Source organism: Gopherus flavomarginatus, chromosome 9 (assembly GCF_025201925.1).
Source record: "Gopherus flavomarginatus isolate rGopFla2 chromosome 9, rGopFla2.mat.asm, whole genome shotgun sequence".
Classification (NCBI taxonomy): Eukaryota; Metazoa; Chordata; order Testudines; family Testudinidae; genus Gopherus; species Gopherus flavomarginatus.
In genome coordinates, this window is record NC_066625.1 from 82613340 (window position 1) to 82637715 (window position 24376).

The following is a 24376-nucleotide window of genomic DNA, read 5'->3' on the forward strand; positions in this document are numbered from 1 at the left end:
TTTGGCTCAAATTTATGGATAATTACTTCAATTAAATTATTTACATCCTCATGATGTTCTTAGATTAGACAAACTCAGACATGCTAGTTGGCCGTCAAAAATAATCTGCCTCCAAACAGAGAGAAGCCAGGTGGTTACTTTCTTTCCCAAATCAGTTGTTCAACTTTTGCATGGCAAGTCCTCATTCACAAAATTGGCATTACCTAGCATGAATGAACATGAACATGCTTATTTGCTCTTCCCATTTCTGAGAGCTTTCTTTATTACTGGAAAGCTACATCTGGCCCTTATAACTAGTTTTATATGTAGCTAGTGTTCTGTAGTATTTTCTAGGACAGTCATAAAATGGATAAAGCAAAATTCCTTCTCAAAGTTCATCTCCAAGTACAGTCTTCCTACGTAAGTGCAGTCATTTGACAGAAAAGTTAGCGCTTATGTGATGCTATATTTTGCCAAATTTCTTTTTCTCTCCCTCAGACATAAATTCAGGTAAAATGTGACAGATTTTTAAATGATTTGCTATTCAGTTGGATTTTATTACTAACAAATATGAAATAGATTTTGTTTTCACATGGTTCAAATAAAGAAACCTGACCCTATGTGCATCAATTATACTACAATGCTAACTAATTGTAATTATGTCTGTTTTCACTTGTTAGTTGAATTCTTCAGCTAACATCTTCATTTGTCTGTATATCTATAAACTGAGAAGGCCGCAAGGAATCCTAAAGCTCTCCTTTATATACTGTAGTTTAGTGTCATTATTTAATATTGAGCTAGTAATGTAAGAGTTTTACTCTTCTGTTTTAGTTTAGTATCACTTCTTGTTAAGAAATCGACTCATCAGAGAGGCAGTATGGTCTACTGGGTAGGATGCTATACTGGGAGTCGGGAGACAAGTTTTCCATTCATAGCTCTGCCAGTGACTCATTGTGTGACCGTGGGCAAGCCACTTAATTTCTCTGTGCCTCTGTTTTCCTTTCCACTCCTTTTTCCATCTTGTTTACTTAACCTATAAGTAAGGTTGATTGAAAAAATTGTCGTCTAATTTTTTTTCAACTAAAAATGCCTTTTTGAACAGTATGAAAAAAAATGCATATACTATAATTCAAAATTTTCTATTTCTTGATTATTTGATTCAAAACCCCAACAACTGTACAAGGGAAAAAAAGCAGGTTCCACTAGCTGTGTGTGGAAAGTAATTGGCACAGCAAAGGATTATCTGTTGAAAGTGCTCACATCTAAGAGGTTCTTGCTTTTCCTCCTCCTACAAACAAATCACAGTGGAAAAAAAAGGGCAAACACTCTAAAATAAGATATAGTTTTGTTTTCTGCAAGAATCCAAATATAGCACTTAAAAGGGGAGTATAGCAGAGCTGGCTGCCCCTTTAAAGGCATGTGGTGCCTGGGAACAACAAGCCGTGGCCTAAGGAGAAACCTAACAGGCAGCTGTTGGGCACCAGCTGAGCAGCAGCTGATGATTGGTTCTGATTCCCAGCTGGAAGATATAAATGAGAACCCAGGTATGTAAGTGGGTGGCAGGTGATAGGCGCAGGCCCAGGCTGAGGCTGTGTATGCTATGGGAAGGCTATGAACCTTGAGCTACTGGGGGCGGTAGAGGTACTTGCAGTATCAGCCCAGGTCAGGAGTACCCTTTTGTTACTTTTCCATATGTTTTGGCTTTGTGTGGCAGAAGAATAAAAGTGCCTCTGCCGAAAGCTAAAACAGAGTTGGACGTGGCTGACTGTTTCACCCCCAAACTAGTGGACAGGCGTACCAGACTACAGAGGGGAAAAATATGGTACAGATGTTAGGTGTTGTTGAAATAAATTTGAGTGACAGTTTGGGTCTGTCACAGCCATCATTCTGATGTCCAAAATACTTATTTTAAACTTTTAGGAAGGGAAGTACCTACAGTGGGCAAGTTTCTGGTAGATGAATAAGAGTGTTGGAAAAAATGAGCATTTAAGCATGCTTTTTGAATACTAACAAAGATCTAGAGAAAGCAGATTACTATCATTTATATTACATATTGCCTAGAAGTCCCAACTTAGATCTGAGAGCCATTCTTCTGGATACTGTAGATACACATTGTAAGAGACAGTCCTGCTCTGAAGGGCTTACAATCTAGATAGACAAAGGTTTAGAGAGGCGAGAGAGGCAGAGCTGAATTGACTTGTCCAAGGTCATTGTCCAAATTCCCACTCTAGTGCCCTCTCTAATATACCACACCGATCTGGTCTGCCCAGCATAATGATCATGAACTGAAATATTAAGCAACTTATTGGAAATGAACTTAAGAACATCCAAACATAGCAATTGCAAAACTAAATCAGCCCAGTATGTCCATCTAGACCACTCTCCTGTCTCTGACTGTGTTCAAAGCCAGCAACTTCAGAGGAAACAACCTTGCATTAGGAAGTTATAGAATAACCTGTACCCAGGAAAAATTTTCTTCTCACTCAAAGTTTGATGTTGGCTTATACCTGAAGCTTGAGTACTTACATCCTTCCAGAGATTGTGATTATTTAATTTTAATATATTTACTACTTTAACTTTGGCTATTCTTCTTATCCATATAGAAGTCTAATTCTCTTTTGAATCCTGCTAAGCACTTCCTCAGTGATGCTTTGTGGCAATGAGTTCCATGGGTTAATTATATTATTTCCCCCCTTTTTGGATAGGGAATTGAGGCACAAAGGGATGAAGTGACTTGCCCAAGGTCATATTTGAACCAAAGTCTCCTGGGTCCCCATTTAGTGGAAGTGTCTTCACCTCCAAGTCCAGTGCCTTAATAAACCCTATACCTTTATTTCAATGCATGGTTCCCCTTCCATTGCAAGGTTTGGAGCAGAGTCAAAAAGACAAAACCGTGTAGAAAGCAAGCCTAATCCTTCTCTATTTCACTCCAAATTGACACCATATCATTGGGAGCAGATACTCCATGGGGGATACTCTCCCGGCAACACAGAGGACAGCACTAGGTATGTTAATGCTATCACTTGTCACTTTAAATTCTGCTACACACCTTTGCTCCCTTGCACAGGCTTAGCAGGTGAGAGCATGACTTCTCAGCAAACCTAGGGAGAAAGGAGTTAAAAAGCAGTGCAGAAATCCCGAGATCTGTGGGGATACCCTGATTTCTACACAGGTCTATAGGCTGACGATGCCAAGGGGCCATGCCCCGTCCCTTCCCCTCCTCAGTGGGAAGAGGATTTGAACTTGTGGAGTTTCTGCCAAACCTGCCGACTTTGGAAAGCCAACCCTTCCCCTGCATTGTTTTTCGTTAAGAGGCAAAAATTATCTGTTGGGTCCCCCCACATTGTGAAGAATAAATCTATTTTCAGAAATGCTTCAAATATTTTGCTTCAAGCAGTTCAGAGACTTCTGTCTTGTGCCCCAAAGGCACTCTCAGCTGAGCCGGTTTTAGGATTTTGAAGAAGTACATTGGAAATGTTGATATACAGTATAACTCTGAGGCACCTGCTTCTGCATATGCTAAAAATGGATTATATCTTTTATTCTTTTCCCATGGGTGATTATAATTTTCATCTAAGTATGTACTTTAGTCTGGTGTGATAGTTAGAAGCAGAGATTTGAATCCTGGCTTCTGTTCCTGACTGCTATTGACAGCCTGCGTGACATCAGTCATGTCACTACGGCCCAGATTTTCAAAAGCATTCATTAACATTGGATAGCTTAATTCCTGGGTACTCAGTCTGAGCCGGCTGGTCTTTGATATTCAGAGGTGCTGAGCATCCGCGAGTATGATACCAAAGTCAGTAGGAGTTGTGGGAGCTCAGGACTCTTATAAGTCAGACAAAAGGTCTCTCAATTTGGGCACAAAAAAAAATGAAGCTAAAATTAATAGACATTTCTGAACATTTTAGCTTTAACCCTTCTATGCCTCAGTTTACCCCTCAGTAAAAGGGACACAATAATCATTGCCTACATGGGTGTGGTGAGCCTTAAAATAATTATTATTGATAAAGTACATAAATCTTTGGATGAATGAGTCAGAGAAGTACAAGTTGCCAGACTCCAATGCCTAGGAATTTCAGTGATGAACTTGCATCATTCCTGGCACCAGTTCAGCAAAGAATAATAAGCGGGTAAGTAGTTCCATTGGGGTTCTTCACATGCTTAACGCTAAGCCCAGGCTTCAGGCCTCTATGAATTCTGCCTTTGCAATATCCATTATAAAATGAGCTACCTACTTTTTTCTTTAGATATTTATGCTAAAAGCTCGGGGATGTGGCAGAACAATGCCGTAGCCAAGCAACACAATAATAACAATAACACGTGTAGAAAATGAGACATTCAAAAAATTAATGAAACTTACAAGCGGAAATAAGTTAGACCAAAATCATGTCTGGAGTATCTCATCTGAAGTAGATCCCTGGATTTACACCAGTGTGATCTGACATGCATAACGTATATCCTGCACGTATTGCTGTGTGTAAAATCAGGCATTTTTATTTTATTTACATCTTACTCTATTATCTAATATGTCTTAGCAACAATTAAGACAGTTTCATAGTCGGTACTTATTCAGATCACACCTGGGCAGTTTCAAAGGCCGCAGCTTCCTTTCTTCTTCCTTAGCATGGGAAGTAATATTTTTTAATGGAATGTTATGTGCTTAGAGCAAGGAGACTCACACTGAAACGGGACCAGAAACATTAACCAGCTCAAATGAGAAACACAAACTAAAAAGCCATCTGACCATTTTGGAAACATGCAGATAATGTGTATGTCACTTGAAATTCACATGCATTTGGGATCTGCAAAGAAAAGTAATATACAGCAATGATATCTTTGATCATCGAAAGAACTGAGAAACATAGGAACTGTGTCGAGTGTAGTTATCATCAACCCATTTTCTATTCCCAGTGCACAAATCATTTCATGCATTCTACAACCCAAGCCACGATGCTGGGCTTCAAAAGCAATTTCAGCAGCAAAATAAGGTGCTTTTCTTCAATTTTCAAGCCATTTGTACGAGGTTAGTGTTGTTTACCCACCTGGTACACTGATATTTACATACCCCTTTAAAGAAAATTGGTAGGTATGATTTATGGAGTACTGTAAGAGCACAATTTTCCATGTAGTGCACCTAATCTGAAAGGGCACATGCAAAGGTCACTCTGGCCATACAAATACCAAGTCTTCTCTTTGGAATAAGTTAGGATATTCATTTTTCTTGGAAAATGTCAGCAGTACCCTACTCCAGGGGTTAGTTTATGCAGATAAATGCGTAAGCCTTTAATCTTAAGGAAAAAATACTCTACACCAATGTAAGAGAAGTCCATCTATCACTGTTAAGACCTGTAATTTGTTTTTATTTAAATCCCAAGCCAGGGCAGCCTGGGCAACACAATTGTTAACATGGTAGCTCACATCTGAGCCAAGATTAAAGCATATGAACATACATCTGCTTTCAACCTGGGTGAACAATACACCGTGTCTTCTGAAAATCATAATCTGGAATTCAGACATCTTCAGTATCTGCTCTTGTTGTGCTGCTATATAGTTTCAATGTGCCTGACCCTAAATTGTCCAATAAGTGCACTGTTCCTTTCCAGCATTTTATCTTTCAACGAACAACAGTGACAAATGTTCTTATAGTAAACAATCCATAACTTAAAAAAAGAAAAAAAGATTCATTTTCCAAGTGTGGACAAAAAGGACATAACTGAAGAATTGTTTCAAGTATTTCCAAGGCCATTTTTCATAAGGAATATTGATTTTGTTTTTGTGTGGGAATGCTGCATGCTTTGTGGTTGTTATCAATTGAAAAAAAAATCTTCATAAATACTGGAAGGTGTTATTGACAGCAAGCAACAGATCCATCTCGATTGTTAATCTTATCCATGAGGGTAGATGTTTTACAGATTGATTTAAAACAAGGCCTCAAAATCTTCTTATAGGGGATTTTATAATGAGAGGCTCGACTTCATCCCAAGCTCTTCTTGCCCCAGGAAACAAAATATACAATGTTAATTAGGTCTAGGAGATTTTAAAATGGGAAATCTTGCAGAAGTGGGCTTCTTAAAAAGATGGGAAACAAATACTTTTTTGTAGAGAGGGGGGTGGAAAGATGCTGTTAAGTAGTTAAGTAGTTTGTCATCCAGCCTAACCAATCTAAAGATCAGATTGTGCATTTTCATCTGGTTTTGTGTAAGGATGGTGCAGATGCTGGAGGTGCAGCCAAGTCTCCACCTATTCCCCTTCTACTCACACCCCACTGTCCACTTATTTATTCAGGGATGGCTACTGGGTACTAGGCCCCTGCTCCTCCTCATGCCACAAAGTTGGGCCACAGCATGACCCTAAAGAGGACCATTTCAAAACAAGCCAGGGACCCTTCCCGCAAAGCCCCAGTCTAGTGATTTGATGATACAATAGATGTACACGGCACTTTGAAAACAGGAAAAAAAGACTAATGTCCTCAGGACCTAATTCAGGGCAATGGCTTGGTATGGTTAGATTTGGAGGAATAATCACCTCTGTGGTATGCCATGGAGAATGCAACATCAGGACTTTTCGGGCCACAGAGATCTAGTGTTTATTTCTTTCCTCTTCAGCGCTCAGAAATCAGGGATTTCTAAAAATAAAGCAAAATTATATAGGCAATATTAGATCTTCATCCTGCAATGTGATATGTGAGCAGATCCTGCATGCACAGCATCTGCCTGTGAGCATATCATTGCAGGACCAGGACCCTAGTCAACACTGGTGAAATACTGCCCCATTGAAACCAATGGGAGGTTTTCAATTTACTTCAGTGAGGCCAGAATTTTACCCCCCATGACATTTTCTTTCAAAAGACACTTAATTTTGATAGGATAGAGCCATTGTGTCAACCAGACATGCTGCAGTTGGTTTGTGTCCCTGAAAACAGGGTTTAAAGAGTTTCAGTAGAGTTAAGTTGCACAAAGATTTCTTCAGCCATGGAAATGGCCTTTTAAAAATGATACTTGTAATTGCAAAAGAGCAGCAGCTGAATTTTATTTCTAGACCTGTCGGCAGTATGTAGGATGTGGGGCTGACCTGTAATAATTTATGAATATTGTATCTTGACCTGGATTTGTGAGGGTTACTATATGCAAACACTGAATTAATTCACTGGTCAGGGTATGCACCCAGAAAGAGAGGGTTGGATCTGATATTCACATCTCCTGGCAAACACTTCAAATACTTTAAACACTTTGGTGGCCCCTGGACGTTGGCAGCCAGGGCAGCTGCCCTGCTCTGCTCTCCTTACAACAGGCCCCAACCTGAAAGACGGGGAGAGATTGAAGCAGAGACTGCTGGGGGAAGACTGACACCTGAACTGTATCAGAAGTGACAACACTACTCCAGAGGTTGAGGGCCGGGGGGTAAGATAGACCTGCCTAGGACTATGGATAAAAGATAGACCTTTTATTGAGTTCAACTCTTTTTTACTTCCATTTTTCTTTCTGCTGTTGAAATTACTTCTTTTTCTGAGAGAGCTATCTGGTCATCTGTTTCATCCAAAGAGAAGTCTTGCAGGTGCTGAACCCAGCGGGGCCTGCTAAGTAATCGTGGTTGGTACACAGGATGTCGTAGCCTGGGATCCAGTCTAAGAGTAGGAGAATTGTGGGCTACCACCCTGAGAAAGGTACAGACACATGGCTAACACCTGAAGGAATGCATGCAGAGAGGGGTCAGAGGTGTAGCTAGCTTTATAGCTGTGACAGACAGTAATTAGGAATGAGTGAATTTAAAATAAGAACCAGCCTGAATATTTGCCTTAAAGTCAAACCAAATGAAACACAAAACTTGGCCTGAAAATGAATCTAATCCAACCCCAAGTCAATGCCCAAACCTTGAATGAAGCAAAATGCTGAAGTGGATGAAAAACCCTGAGTTAAAGCATTGTTTTATGTAAAATGTTCAAACATCCTAATGATCTTTCCTAGGATTTGAAAGGTGACATTGCTCAGCCTTTTTTTTTTTATTTTTTTTTTAAGAATCTGTTGAATTCTGTAGCTCATTAAAATAAATTCTAATACAGGGAAATGAATTCTTTCCAAAAGAGAATGTGATGCTGGGAAACAAACAGTTTAATTTTTCTTCTTACTAATAGTTTCCAAAAGTGAAATAAAAATATACTCTTGTTAGAAAATCAAACTTCTACTACAGATCGTGTCTAACATCTCCTTATTCAACCTCTCCATATTGCCATTAAAATAAAAAGGAGCACAAACTGGATGAGATTCTGAGCAGGCTAATAGTTTGCTATTGAAGCATAACCAATGCCTCAACTAAAACAAGCAAACAAGCAGTCGAACATGTTAACATAATTTTATATCATTTCTTTTTAATGTGGGTTGGATGAAAAAATCTGGGATGCAAGCCATGATGTAGATTTTCAAAACTGATTAGCATTTTTGGACACTGGCAGCAATTTCTGTGGTGGAGTAATTTATTTTAAGCTAAAATTGATTATGGTTTTTTTTAAAAACGTGTACCAAAATTGCTATGCAAATCAAAGCAAATGAGGCCATGAAATGATGGTAGGAAGGGGGAATATAATAAAATATGAGATCAATCCTATGAAGGCCAGTAGATATTGCAGTACATGTAATATGGCTGTGAATGGTTATCCCTATTTTTAGATTAGCTATTTGTAATTGTCAAACACTTGTTACAGTATGTAAAGTGATTAGCATGTTTGTGGAAGAAAGGTTGTTTTGTTCATTGTCTTAACATTAATCACATTTTAGCTCTGATATAAATGTAATATATAATTCCACAGAAATTCCATTGTAGCTTAATGCTAATGTCCACTTACTTTAATGTTTCAATGACTTTAAGAACTGTCATTGCAAATGTTCAGTCAATCCCAGATGACTGCTAGTGTAAATGGATTTTATTTTTACAGTTCTTTGACTTTCTCTCTATTTCCAACAGCCGAAAACAATCCTTACAGCAGCTATGTTCCTTTGGTGTTATCAAACACAAACAGAAAGTTAAGGAGTGAGTCATACCAGGGCAACTCTCAAAAGAATGAGATCCTTCAAAGGTCAGTCTTTCTTGCTCGTCAATTGTTGACATTTAAGCTTTTATTTCAGTCACTGATCATGTTTTCTGAGATAGTAGGGAAGAATTGATGTGGTGGTATGCAATTATGGCCATAATGAGATGCAAAAATGCAAATAAGGTGGCATGTGCCAGTTCTTTGGAGTGCCTTTTGTCAGAATTGCAGGCACCATGAGACTTTGATAGATACCATGTTAGTACTCATAGTTGGAGCTCTGATATCTTTTTTTTAAAACGCATCTATAATATGCTATCTCTGGATGCTAATTAGAAGTAACCTTTGAAGATGAAAAATCCAAAGGTCTTTTTTGGGTTTTTTTTTTTTTTGGTAAATTCTTAAAACAGCACTGAACTAACTGTGACAGTATCACTTCACTGCAGAAGCAGACTGTATCTCTCTATATGCCACATTTATCTATCCATGCTGTTGTATCTGATTCAGTAGTATTTACTATACCATGTCTCCTACCAATTTTTTACACACTGCTGTTTGTTAATTATTTTAATTTAAATTGCATTTTTTAAAGCAAGAGCTTATAAAAAACAATGAAAATAGGAGAATAAGATTTCTGTATATTTTTTCACAAAATTAAAAATTACCTAAGGATCTCTGCAACTAGCTTCATATCAGGAAACGTGTAAGAAATATGATTCATCCACAATTGTGTAAAATATCTGATATACAATCCCTCCCGCCAATCTAAATACACCTCTACCTCGATATAACGTTGTCCTTGGGAGCCAAAATATCTCTCCATGTTATAGGTGAAACCGCATTATATCGAAATTGCTTTGATCCACCGAAGTGCACAGCCCCGCCCCCCCGGAGCTTTACTGTGTTATACCCAAATTCGTGTTGTATTGGGTTGCGTTATATCGAGGTAGAGGTGTATCTATTACACATTAGGAGATATAGGGCTTGATCTTGCAAGATGCTAACCACTCTGGCCCTGATTCAACAAAGAACTTAAGTACATGCTTAAAATTAAGCACTTGAGTCATTCCATTGTCTTTAATGAAATGAATCGTGAATATAATTAAGCACTCACTTATTGCTGATTTGGGCCCACAATGTACAGTATATTGCAGGATCAAATCTGTAATTCTCAGGCCCAACTACGTCCCAATTTCTTTATAGTAATTCCACTTCAGAAACTCAGTGCAGCTAACTATTGTGCTTTTAGGTAGTTCAAAGTCAGGATGATCTATAAATAATCATTAAAAAGTTGTGTCCTCAGAGATGTACATGCCACAGATGTGGAACTCAAGCATATGAAATGTTCAGACTTCTGTCTTGACCTCAGCCACCTGGATTCACTGTTATAAATTCAAAACGTGCTCATGTGTCAGACCCAGTGTGGGAATCTGCAGGTAAATATGAAACAGAAAGATAAAACAAAATGAGAGAGAGCTTATAAACAGTGGATCTGACTCCAATGTTCCTTACTTACTCCATTGAAATCAATAGTGAACCAGGCCCAGTAATTGTTTGCAATTCTTCCCATGTTGTTTTAGTGTTTCTTAAACTTAGAAGAAGATTCTCAAGGCAAGAATAGCTGTTCAGGTGCTAGAGGAAAAGGGGAGCACATTTGAATTTAATTGCATGGAATAGCTACAGCTATCAATACTTTCCACTCCTTTGCAGCATCTAATATATTTGGATTTTAAATTTCTAACATGGAAACCTTAAAACAATTAGATTAATTTCTGTGTGTTTGTGGGTCGTTTTGCATACAGTATGCATTAGCTTTGATGTTACTTCACTATGGAGTTGGTTGTCAATCTTTGCATACAGTATACTCCACAACTTCTTTATGTAGTTTTCTTTTATGATGCTCTGAGATATAAAGTTATTGTACTTTGGCTACCAACTTAATCAATCCTCATTATAATTATACTCATTGCATTAACAACTTTGTATTACACTCAAAAATACTTAGCCCTGGGGAACGGTGTTAATAAGTAGAAAATATATATTTCAGGCAAAACTTCTGTCTTTTGTATTCCTTGCAGATTTAAATTTCAGATGGCTATCTCTGCTTGTGAAATAAAGTAGATGATAGATTTTGAAGTCTCCCATCTCATGTATGCGCTCGCTTGCTTGCACTCTTTCTTTTTTTGAGAGGAGGCTCGGTTAAATGATTTCCTAAAGTAAAGCTCCATCAAGGCGGAATGGTATGCAATCCTTAGATGTGTATAAATCAAAAAAGTAGTTCTGAATCATACTGTTCTAGAAGCAGAAAGTTGGCTACAGCATATAAACTTATTATATATTATTTGTATTAATGTAGCACAGGGATTGGCAACCTTTGGCCCACAGTCCTCCAGGGAAAGCCGCTGGTGGGCCGGGCCAGTTTGTTTACCTGCAGCATCTGCAGGTTCAGCCAATTGCAGCTCCCACTGGCGCAGTTTGGCCTCCCAGGCCAATGGGGGCTGCGGGAAGGGCAGCCAACACATTCCTAGGCGCATGCTGCTTCCCACAGCCCCCATTGGCCTGGGACAGTGAACCACAGTCAGTGGGAGCTGCGATCGGCTGAACAAGCAGACACTGCAGGTAAACAAACTGTCCCGGCCCCCCAGCAGCTTTCCCTGGTAGGGTGCATGCCAAAGGTTGCTGATTCCTGATGTAGCACCTAAGAGCCCCAATCATAGACCAGGACCCCATTGCGCTAGGTGCTCTACAAAAACGGAACTAAAAAAGTTCCTGCCTCAGAGAGCTTACAACATAAACATAAGGCAAGAGACAACAGATGGATACAGACAGAGCAACGGGGGAGTATAAGGAAGCGATGAGACAATAGTGGTCATCAAGAGAGGGTGTGGTTGTAGCCTATTTTATACTTGTCTATTACATGAGGCATTAGCTTATGAGCTAAAAACAAAGTTGGAAGCCTCCACGATAACATTTCTAGCTCCTCCTAGTCTCTGTAGCACAGGGGTCAGCAACCTTTGGCACGTGGCTCGCTAGGGTAAGCACCCTGGCAGGCTGAGCCGGTTTGTTTACCTGCTGTGTCTGCAGGTTTGGCCAATCATGGCTCCCACTGGCTGTGGTTTGCCATCCCAGGCCAATGGGGGCGGTAGGAAGCGGTGCAAGCTGAGGGATGTGATGGCCGCATAACTGTTGGTTATTCCTGGTATGCTAGTTGTCTAGTCTTTGGTCTAAAGATTCAGTTAATGAGCCCATCCTGACTGCGCTAAAGTCGATAGGAAATTTGCTGTTGATATCACTGCCTACCCAGCAGCTGGTCTGACAATTTGATTTGGACATATGTTGAGGTGGGAGTCTGCACAAATTGCAGATGACTTCTGCAGGAAGTCCCTCCTCGGTAGAAGCACTTAAAACATAGGAAAAGCATAATTCGTTTCAGCTGATAACTGCTGAAACCTACAGAAGTCTCTCATGGTCCTGACACATGAGAGTGTGAGCATCCACCTGGATGGGACACCTGGGGAAGCTTTACTGCCCCCTAAGGGGCTGTGCCCCCCAAATTTGCAATCAGAAATGACACTCAGCCAGAGCTGTAAAACAGAAGGGTTTATTAGTCATCGGGAACACAGTGTAGAAAAGATCTTGTTAGCACAGAAATCAGGAACATTTAGTAAAGTAAATCATGGGGGGATCCAGAGCCCACGGCCCTCCCCTCTGAGTTCCAAACCAAGAGATTGATTTGCTTCTAGCAGCCCACTCTCAGATACCCCAGTTGCCCCTCCTCCATCCTTTGTCTCTTTCCTAGGCAAACAGGTCACCTAATTGTTGTTCTCCAATACCTTCAGTTGGCTCCCTGCAGGGAATGGGCTCCAGCCATTTGTTGCCAGGATCCAAAGAGTCAGCCACTTTCTGGGCCTGCCATTTACAGGTCTCTGCAATGGTCACACATGCTTATCCCACCACCTACATACTCGAGTAACACATAGGGCAGTGGTTCCCAAACTTGTTCCACTGCTTGTTCAGAGAAAGCCCCTGGTGGGCCGGACCGGTTTGTTTATGTGCCTCATCTGCAGGTTTGGCCGATCGTGGCTCCCACTGGCCGTGGTTCACTGCTCCAGGCCAATGGAAGCTGCTGGAAGCGGTGTGGGCAGAGGAACGTACAGACCGCAGCTTCCAGCAGCTCCCATTGGCCTGGAGCAGCGAACCGTGGCCAGTGGGAGCCACGATTGGCCGAACCTGCGGACGTGGCAGGTAAAGAAACCGGCCCGGCCCACCAGGGGCTTTCCCTACACAAGCGGCGGAACAAGTTTGGGAACCACTGACATAGGGGAAACTGAGGCACACACACCACATTTAGAGAAAACATTAAGAACATTCCTTCTTCATCACAACTCCACCATCAGTTACCCTTGTCACATTTTTCCTCATCATCATTTGGGCTAGAAACTTACTTTATTTTTAAACGCAGGCTACAGTTCTACTCTTTTCATATCACTCTAGGAGCTGAGGGCCTAGGCATGGGCCTGTACTGCCTATGCCTTAATATGGGCCTTGATTACACTGAGTCCATAGTTATCAGAATCCACTAAATGAACAGGTATAATATGCAAGGAAACGCACACTGTCAGCTGTGATGACATGACCAATGGACAAAAGTAGCCTCAGGCATATAGATTTTATATTCTCTAATAGCTGCCAGCCAGCCTGGTTGTGTTTCAGTGGGTACCTGTGAAACATGTATACATTTTTACACCCTTAGAATTAATACGAGACTGCACATCACACATGTGGGTGAAGCTATAAAGTGAAAGTTTATTAGGAAAGGAATTCACTGGCACCTATAACACAAATAGTTCAGCCACTCTGTACATTAGACAATCATCAGCTTGGATTTCTTCTTTACTTTTGGTGTGAGCAACACTGACTGATAGTGGGTGGATCCCTGTAGATGATGCCCTGCTAAACACAGATGCTCCTTTGTTCAACTGGAACTAGCCTGTGCCTTTTGGAGCAAAAGGCCTAGGGTTCTAGTCTAGTGTTCGTGTCCATGAGAGATTTTACATAATAATTATGTCTCAGTTCTGGAGCTCCTGGATTCATCACAACTCATACCCACTTTTTGAATTTGGATTACTGTGAATCTTAAATGCTTAGGGCAAATTTTTTTCTTATCCAGGTGGGTGTATATGCAATTCTTTTTCTGGCTTTGTGTAGAGCAGGGGTTGCTTTAACTTCTCCCTCTTGCACCTCTGAACTGGATTCCATGAGGAGAGTGGAAAACAGTATAAGTTACACCAAACTTGACTCTCTCTAAACTTTCTTTCACAGCTTGCCATCAGCTCCCCGACAATGAAACAACAGAAGCTGATCTAATCTGACTTTTGCTGACTCTTTCCTATACAAACTGTTTTTAAAAAGTCTATCTTAAAGTAAGAAGAAATAACCTCTAAAAATCATGCCTGAATAAGAAAAACCACTATTATGCAAGACTAACTATTAAAGGACAAAGGACAGAACCCCAGCATGGGGGAAGGATAGCTCAGTGGTTTGAGTTTTGGCCTGCTAAACCCAGGGTTGTGAGCTCCATCCTTGAGGAGGACCACTTAGGGGACTGGGGCAAAAATCAGTACTTGGTCCTGATAGTAAAGGTAGGGGTCTGGACTCGACCTTTCAAGGTCCCTTTCTGTTCTAGGAGATAGGTACATCTCCTATTATTATTTTTATAGTGATATCTTTGAGCATTTAAGTAGGGTGCAAGAGGTTGGTAGATGTCAGTGAGGAACCAAGAAGGTTTACTATACACAGTTTTCTTGTTAAAAAATATTACAAGAGGAAGTTAGCAAAATATATCAGAAATCTGCCACAACTCAACCAAAGATGAGCCCTATCAACTGTACCCTTGACTATGCCCCAGAAGTTAGAGCCGCAAGCTCAGGGCTAAAACCAATCATCCAACTAGCCTCCTCTCTGCTGAGCTTGATTTGGAGCTAGAAGAACCTGGGTTCAGTTCCACAGCTGTTCACCTCAGGTGCTTTTTAAAGAGGAGCTGGCTCATAATCTGTCACTTAAAAAAGTTAAGAGCTGCTTCTTCATTGAAAAAGAGAAGAAAAATATTCATATATGATACAAACTGACTAGCTAACACAGCACTGCACAAAACTAAATCATATTCTTTCATTGAACCAAGCTGCCTCAAAATGGTCACTGGACTCCTAAATTACATTTCCCAGAACATCACAGACCTAGGACCAGGGAGCACACCTTCATCCTAGGCATATAAACTCCAGGTTCTGGGTAGTTCTGCAGTAAAGAGAATAGTCATATTAGGTAGGGTTGGTTTAGTTCTTGGTAATCATCTCAGGGTACAGGCAAATAATTGACTGCAAAAAGTCTACCTTGAGGTATCTTTTTGACAATTGATGAATGGATTGCATAATGTCTGATTGGCCTCTTAAATGTTTTCTTTCCTGGGGATAACTCCTTTGCTCCTGTAACATCCAGAAAAATACAGGTCTTTACTAAAAATAATCCTCTCTCTACTGCTTGTATTCTGTGTCTTGGAGAGAGGTTTGCATTTTTCAGTATTACCCCTGGTCACAGCAAATCAAAGGAAATAGCCTGCTTGCCTAAGAATACTGCTGATGGCAATGAAACCACACCCACCTGTTTATACATATACTGGCTGTAAGCTCTTGCTTGGGCCAGGTATCTTCACCCCGTGGTCTAGCTAGTTACTGAACATTGTAATTATTGTAAACTGATGCATCCCAATAAATATTAGGTTATTAGCCAATTAGTCTCTGATGCCTCCTGAAGGGGAAGACTTTTCTGTTCCCTGTGACAGTGGAGATCAGAGTAGCTCCAGGGGTTTGAGAGGAGCAGGAGATCTTAGAAAAGTGTTACCTACTAGTGCGTCCTTCCCATGGTTACTTGCAGGTGCTGGGAAGTATTGAGGGCTTGATCTCACCCTCTTAGTCAGGCATGCCCTGGCTGGCCTAGCTAATGCTACTGGCAGCATTTACAGCCAGTTTATGGCTGCCTCTTCTACAGGTAAACTAGAGAGGGATGTGGCTTCCAGTGCCCTTTCTGCCCCAGGAAGGGCCAGACTTAATTTGGCCTATAGGGATTAGATCCTGCCTCTGTGCCCTAAAATGAAAAGGCAGAAGTTGATGGCTACTAGCCTTACAGAGTAAATGAGCTCTGCTCCCTTTGATGCTGTACAGTGTGATTAAAATAAAACCCTCATTAATGGAGATCAGATAAAGTGCTTCATGCTCTGTACATCGCAGCCATACATGTAGCACTCCTCTACTTTATTAGCCTGCTTGCAGTATCTCACCAGTGATCTCAGCCTGCTGAGCTGGACTGCCCATTTGCTCATCAGGAGTGAAGGATAATTAGTTCTCCATGTTGGCTGTGTCCTGAGCCTCTTCTGAGTAGAGGTTGACAGCCATGTGTAGCATTGTGATGTGGAATACTGGTCATTAGGGACGGAGCTGAGATTACCTATCTTATTTTCTCTATGACCTAAGGTCAGAATTGAAGCATGGTCCCTGAAGTGAAAGGCTTTTGCTTTGTACCTAATGCTAGTATGCTAAGTAGCTTCTTCAGAGCTGGCACCTCAGAAAGCCTGAAAATCTAAAATAAACACCAGAATTAGCATGGGTAATATGAATAAAATGGTCCTCTGCATATAAAGCATGTTTGGTTTGTTTGTGAGCAGTGTTCCCAAGGTAGCAATGAAGTTTGGTTGTACGCATTTTGAAGCATCACTAAGGAATGTTGTTATCTAGTATCCATCCACCTGGTAATGAATTACTGGTGTCATTTGAAAGAGGAAGATTAAAATTTGTGACATTTAGGGACAACAGACCAGATCCTTGCTGCAAAGGAGCTAGAGAGCTTGTATAAGGGACACCCTGGGGATTTCCCTCATATAGGGAATTCCTGAGCATGACAGTGCCGTACTACTCCCCTCTCAACAACCAGTGTAGGAAGTCATTGAGAACATAAAAAGCATGGTTTGTGAAAAAAAGTGCATGTATATAAATGTATACACATGTGCACATGTAGATATGTGTGTAATACACACAAGACATATATGTGCTCAATCATCAGTGCAGGAAGGGGGATGTCCCTTCTGCTCGATCCCTGTCTGGTGTTACCAGCCCTTTGGGGGCCCTACCTAGTTGGCATACTCTGAAGGAGCCCTTCTTCCAGGGCTAGAAAGCTGCAATGGGCTCCCTGGTGGCTCTTTGGCTGCTTCCAGCCCTTATTGGGAACAACAAGGGATGGAGGACAACATCTAATCATCCACTTCCATTGTCAGCCAGAGGCTTGGAGGATCTCAATCTCGTGTTTTATTCTTTTAAGACAAACCCACAATATGTTAAGCAATCAACCCTTTTCCCTCCACTCACAGTTCCTGTCCATAATTGTTTGATTCTGTCTTTGTGTGTATGCTATATGCATATTTCAATATGTGTGATACAGATATAATGTGTGTATTTATATAAATTATGCACGTGTGTGTAAATTATCTGATCCCTTTTAAAAAACCATTAAACTTCAATTAGGAATATGTGGGTTTTACTAAAAATGTATCAACAACAAATCTGTACATAATATATGTATACTTAATTAGCTAACACTGGTTTAAATTCTTCATGGTATTCACTGATTTCATAGCAGTGACTGTTTTGTCACAATCCAGTATGTTATTTTTACAGCTAGCTTCTATCACTGCTGGTAGGTAACTATGTGATATATAACTTGCAAGCAGTCCTGCTGTTTGTTACTGGCAATTAATTTCTCTGCTGCCTTTCTTCCATTCAGACCGGGCCTTTATGCTCTAAATCCAGCTATTCTAATACTCCCCACTTCTGCTGTGTAGAAAAGACTCAGACTGACAGATTATCGCAGGGCAGTTAAGCATGTAATTGCTCAAATGAGTCAAAATCCCTTCAAATATCTGTCTTTGTACCTCATCACACCACTTCATGGACTCAAATATTTGACAATTGATGAAGATAAACTAAAGGGATCTTCATTAGCTACAAACCACTGTGACAAGCTTCTTTCAGCTAAAGGCTGGCGAATTTTGGGACTTATTATCTACTTAAAAACTGCAGGAAAGCAGAAAAATACTTCAGTGTACTTTAGACTAGAGGAAACTAGGAGCTTACATGGTAGTTAGGGTCAAACAAAACTGCAGTTTGTTAATCTAGAGCTGTACTTGTCAAAAGTGTGCAGTAAGACACTCAAGGAATCTGACTGAATAAAAACTTAAGGGAAATGTATCAAAGTTCTGATGGCTGCAGTCATCGAAACCTTCTCGTTAATGACAAATGCAATGATCGCATTCATTACAACATCAGGGTGCAGCAGAATTCCATTTGCCAAATGAAGCCCTTTTATTAGCACATAGCAGCTACACTGGTGTGAAATAACAACTTCTCACTTGCTTAGTTTTGATGTCCGGTGCCATGTCTAAGTCAAGGGACAGTGGTGGTGAGCTCTACCAGAAACCTCCATGTATCTTTAGGGTGCTGGCTGAACTGTGGAGGATTAAAGTGGATGAGCACAGGGGGATACATCAAGCATTCCTCTGTTTTGATATCTCACCAATCCAATGGGTAGAAGTGCCCATTAATGGCAGCTAGATGACAGGTCGGCACAAAAGTAGTGCCGGAAAATAGTGTGTGTGTAATCATGGCCTCACTGAAGTTAATGGGGCCAGAATTTTGTCCCTCACTGGGGAAAATCATGGTTTTTTGAAGTATGTGCACGTGCATGTGAGTGCATGCCTACACACACACATAATATATATATATGCACAGACACGCGCATAGGGGGTGCGGAGGAATGTTCGGGGGGAGGCGTAGCGGGTTCTGGGGTAGGGCCCACGGAGGGTGGGAAGGAAGTGCCACTCAGCCCCATTCCACCCCCAAACCAGCTCTGAGCCACAGCTCCACTCTGCCCCCGTTCCACCCCCAGCCCAGCTCTGCTCTCACTCCTCTTCATTCCCAGGCCAATTCTGCCTCTAGCCCCAGCTCCTCCCACCATACCCAGTTCTGCCCCCAGCTCCACCATCAGCTCAAGCTCCTCTGCCAAAAAAGCAGCGGCTGTGCAATAGTGGAGGGAGGTGCAGATAGATTCCATTACTGGTAAGAGGGGGCATGACAGGAAAAGTTTGGGCAACTCTGATCTATGGCGTTACACCACATCTGTCTCTAAAACCTCATAGGAACACGACGTAGGAAGAGAAGACATTTATGTGAGCTAGCATTTGGCCATGACACCAGGGTAACAGCCCCACTTATATACAAAAATACCTTGAGATTTGATCTTTAATGAATAGAATTATTCAGATGTTTGCTTGATGGCTCATCCTAGAGCAGCACAATTCTGTACTGGGCTGAAAACTGGCATACCTTCTACCAACTATTAAATCCCCAATACTATTTTCTGATGTATCAAGGGTTGTCCTTGGAAATCTCCCATTAATGTACTACAGCTTTGATCAGCTTGTGACGCTGTTCAAGATCACAGCACAAGGTGATGTGTTCATAAGCTGCAAACAATAGCACCATATGACCGTGGCCCATGACCCAAACTGACTTGTTCTTTTTCATTAGCAGGTGGATTAACCTTAAAAAAAATCAGAGGCTGTTTCCTTTTGCCTTTTGAAATGTAAGAATGTTTGGGAAAGGTGGAGGAAAATTCCATAATGCTTTTAAAAATTAATCTACTGGATCCAGCATGCAAATAAATGGTTCAGCCTTGACTTCAAAATGAATTTTGCCCAAGGGAGCAGGTCAGAACATAATGCAGTTAGTAGGGATTGTCTTTTTGGTCTGTGTTTGTAGAGTGGCCTATAATAGCTACTGCAATATAATAATAGGATTGGACCCGAGCTACTCAATGACTATTGTATATTAAAGATTGTTTACTCTTTTGGGGATAAATGCTGATCCTTGAGTTTCCTGTCAGTTTTATGAAGGTCTTCCCTTCTCTAACCTTTTGCTGGAGCTGCACATGGTACTGTAGTTCTAGGCAAGTAACCCCACCTTGGGCTTTCTCTAGAAGGGAATAGAAATATCAGAGTAAAGATCCTTATTTTACATAAAACCCTGCATTGTAAGCTCTTCAGGGCAGGATCTGTCTCTTACTATGTGGTCTTGCAGTGCCTAATACAATGGGACCCTAATCTTCCTTGTCTGTTGAGGAGTTTTATAGTGCTGCCCATCACTGCAGTATCTGAGCTCAGCTGAAGCCTCTGGGCACTAAATATAATAAATGCAGATTGTAAATCGACAGACATTTGCCAATTTGACTCTGGAAATAGTGTTGATGTGCTGCAGAGTTGGAGAGGGGGGAGGAGAGGGTGACATTATGCTGAGTGGGCTGGTGCTGTTCATCTGGCAATGGGAGTTTCACGCCAGCAGCTGGCTAGGTATTTGACTGTGCAATATAAGACAGCCAAAGAAGAGCAACCTGGGGGAAAAGTGAGCAGCATGTCTGTGAATGCCCAAGACAAATGGAACTGCGACAGCACAGCTCTGAAGTCAAGGAAGCTGCGTTCATTTACTCCAGCAGAGAATTTGGCTTACTGCCTTTCATTCACAAAATGTATTTAAAATATAAAAAGCTTTCCATTTACTTTTCAAATGTGTTCATTCAAAAAAACAAAACAAAACAAAACAAAAAAAACCCTGAAGTTTTAAACTTTAAAAAAAAAGAACACTGTCTTTTTCCATTTATACTGAGCTCTTATATAATACTGATAACCAAAATGTTGTTTTTAAAACATCCATCTTTTTTGTCTGCCTAGGTCCCTGCTGGTCTGGAACTGGCCAGTGTAAATGTGTCCACTAGTGTTATTCCCCTGTGTTGACAGCAAGCCTGACGTATTCTGCAAAGAAAGAACTGTGCTCGATTCCCTCTGCTCATAGTAAGTCGAACTTTAAGTTTCCTACTGAAGTTAATCACACTTGCTCTCATGAGTAAAAATGTTTTTAATATGAAACAATACTCCAATGAGAGCTGACAAACTATATTTTAATTGGAATTGATTTATACCAAAAGTTAAAATGAGTTCATTGGGGCATGCGATCAGAATTAGTGGCCAGGGAAATACGCTATACATCTAGCGGATATGGGATAGGAGATGAAAGATTTTTTTTAAAGGCATATTTTAACCTCCAAGGGCTGAAATTCAGTAATGAAAATATGTCTGTCCAGCACAAACCAAGTAGGTGGATCTTCTATATCATGAAATCTAGCTGGAAACTGAATCTCGTCCAAAGAGATTTAACCATAGGTGCTGGAACTAGGGGTGCTAGGGATGCTGCTACACCCCCTGATTTTGAAGTGGTTTCCATCATATGTAGGGTTTACAATTTGGTTCAATGGCTCTCAGCACCCTTACTATTAAAATTGTTCCAGCACCCCTGGATTTAACCGGTTCTGAGTTCCTGGCACTTCACCACAGTATGCGGTTGGCATGGTGATTTGACAGTGTGTCTATAGAACATAGATGTCTGTTTTCAGTCTCAAAGTTTCTTTAGAGTGATAGTGTCTAGTACACATGTAGAGCCTAATCTTGTAAGTTTTACTCACATTGCATAGTGAATTCAATGGAGATCACTCATCTGAATAAGTGTTACTCAATGTGAGTAAGGCTTAGACAATTAGCCCCTTAGTTACTGCTATAATTTCTGGTCATACTCACATGTTCTGTTTTGAGCTGTTACAAGCAGGTGGGTATAGACAGCTTGGCAGTGGAATGCAATGTATCATCATTAGGGCTGTAATTGGGTCATGGTAAATTATAGAAAAAATCAGTTGCCATGGTGGAAGCATCACAAGGGCTTATTTTGTGGTCATCAAACAATTACCTTATGGAAACTCATCATGAGGGAGACATAAGTCTTGGAAATATACTAAAAATTAGACATGCCCATGTTTTGGTAGTAACAAAGGCCTGGCCTGCATACATGCTCTCAGGGAGGCGCTCTGTCTGCAAGGCTGTGTCAGCATTTCTAGGATAAACCCTGTTTTTCAAAGATTTCCAATTTGGGCATAACAATAATTACTCTTTGATGAAATGTGACATATACATTGATTGCCTAAAAGTGACTGTTGCTTTTAGTTGCAGCACATTTTTGTTCAAATGTGAGTAGCATATTTTCAGGGTAGAGACAATGCTTAAAAACTGCAGATGTTGTTTCATGAACTGTCTTCCTATGTGTCTCATTTGCCAAAACATCCAGAACCCTCAAAGCAAACACTTAGGCCAGATTTTACCTAGGGCTTTTGGGAGCAATGGGTAGCTTGGCCCCTGGGTCATCCAGTGGAGAGAACTGCCTCTGTGACATCAATACCAAGGTTTGGGATCCATGTACGGACAGCAAATGGGGTGCTGTGATAGTCATAGAGAAGGCAGCATTTCCCTCCAATCCCATGGAACTTTTACATATAATTTACACACCTTTCTCTTCTGTGTTGTGAGACCCCTGTAGGAATGCTCAGATAACATGGATATGGAGCTGGTTCAAGAACCAGACTAGATTGGGATGGAGGATGTTCTGAGGTGAGAGTGCATGCCCTTTCCTGTCCCAGGACCTTCATATAACTCGGGTCCCCAGATGATTCAGGGAATTTCCCCAGATCATGGAAATACATGGAAATTAATTAATAAGAAGCAAGGTCCAAATACTGTACCAATATTGAACTGTAGGACTGAGTTGGCTGGGAGATTTGCATAACACTGCATATTGTTTAAAATTAAAGTCTCTTCTTACCTGGTAATATTGGGAGGGCTGCTGGCATCTAGAATTACATTGATTTTCAAGGACTTTGCTATCACAAAAATAGAATAAAGGACTATGTGGTGGACATCAAAGAATGAAAACAATGATATTTGCAAAACATAGTGTAATCCACTATGTTTCACCTCTGTCCTGCTAATCCTTTGCTGGAGTCCTTTTCATTGTTACTATCCTCCTCCTCCTGCATGACAGGTGAGGTCGGATGCAGGATAGTCAATAAAGTCTCTCATGTATATTTCAAAGAACAGTAGTCAATTAACCTTGAGAGAGTTAGACATTTTCTTGTCTATAACAATAGTCCAACACACTAAATGCAGTCAGGCTATGTGTAGGTTCTTGACAGTAGTGAGCAGCTCAGATGCTAATGAGTAAGTCAGAATAAGGTCCTCTCCTCTCTTGGTTGAAAGCTGTTTTTGTTTAAATAAAACAATACAGTTAAAATGAATTATTAGTATTAATTGTTTATAGATAGCATCATAGTTGGGCTTGTTCCTTTATGGGTAGATAGAAAGACAAGGTCCTTGACCTGGCAGACTTACAGTCTAAATTTAGACAAAAGACCTAGCAAGATAAACAGCCAAAGAAAGTATGAGGAGGACAAGAACAAGTGGAAGTATAAAGAGACACTATACCAAACTAAGCTCATAGTTAACTTTTATAATGGTATCCACTAAAAATTTAGATCTAGCACCTTCCAGCTGAGGATCATATTTACTAACATGAATCAAATAAGCCTTCTATGAGGCAGGGTAATAATGCTGGAGGAGGGAATTTTTCCCTTCAGGAACTGTGTTTGAAGATCACCCTCCACAGGCAGATCTACCCATATCCCACACGGAAGGGAGTAAGAGGGAATCACGATGTGGAATTTTAACGTTTGATTCTCTCCTCCCCCTTCCCCCCCAACTTCAAAACATCATCAGCCAAACTGAAGGCTGTGTGGGCTACTGGTTTCCTATAGGCTAGAAGACCTTGGGAACAGTAAAAGATGATATGTTGTAGGGGCTCACCAGGTCAGAGACCCATTGGCTATGGCTACGCTGCAATAGGGAGGTGTGATTCCTAGTGTGGTTAGATAGACTTATGCTAGCTCAGTTGGAGCTAGTGCACTAAAAATAACAGTGTGGACTTGCCACACAGATGGCAGCTCTGGCTAGCCAACCAAGCTTGGACCCAGAGGGTTGGATGAGCTTGGACTTCAGAGCCCATACTGATCAGGTTGCAAGGTCCCTGACGTCAGCAGTACTACTTGTGATTCGTGTTAAGAAGGATTAGTGCTCGGATTTTCAAATGCACTTTGGTAATTTAGGACTAAATGTTCAATTGAATGTTATTGGGACTTCCTTTCCTCAGTCACTGAGGTGCTTTGATACCCCTGCTCAGAATCTCTCTCCTATTGAGTATCTCCAACTCAGTCGAGACATGGATCCATTTCCTTTTTTTTTATTAGAACATTCAGATTCCCATATTGTAACAAGTGTTGGCACAATTAATTATAAGGTATTGCAGAGAGAAAAAAGTTGTAATGATTATTTTTTCTTTAACA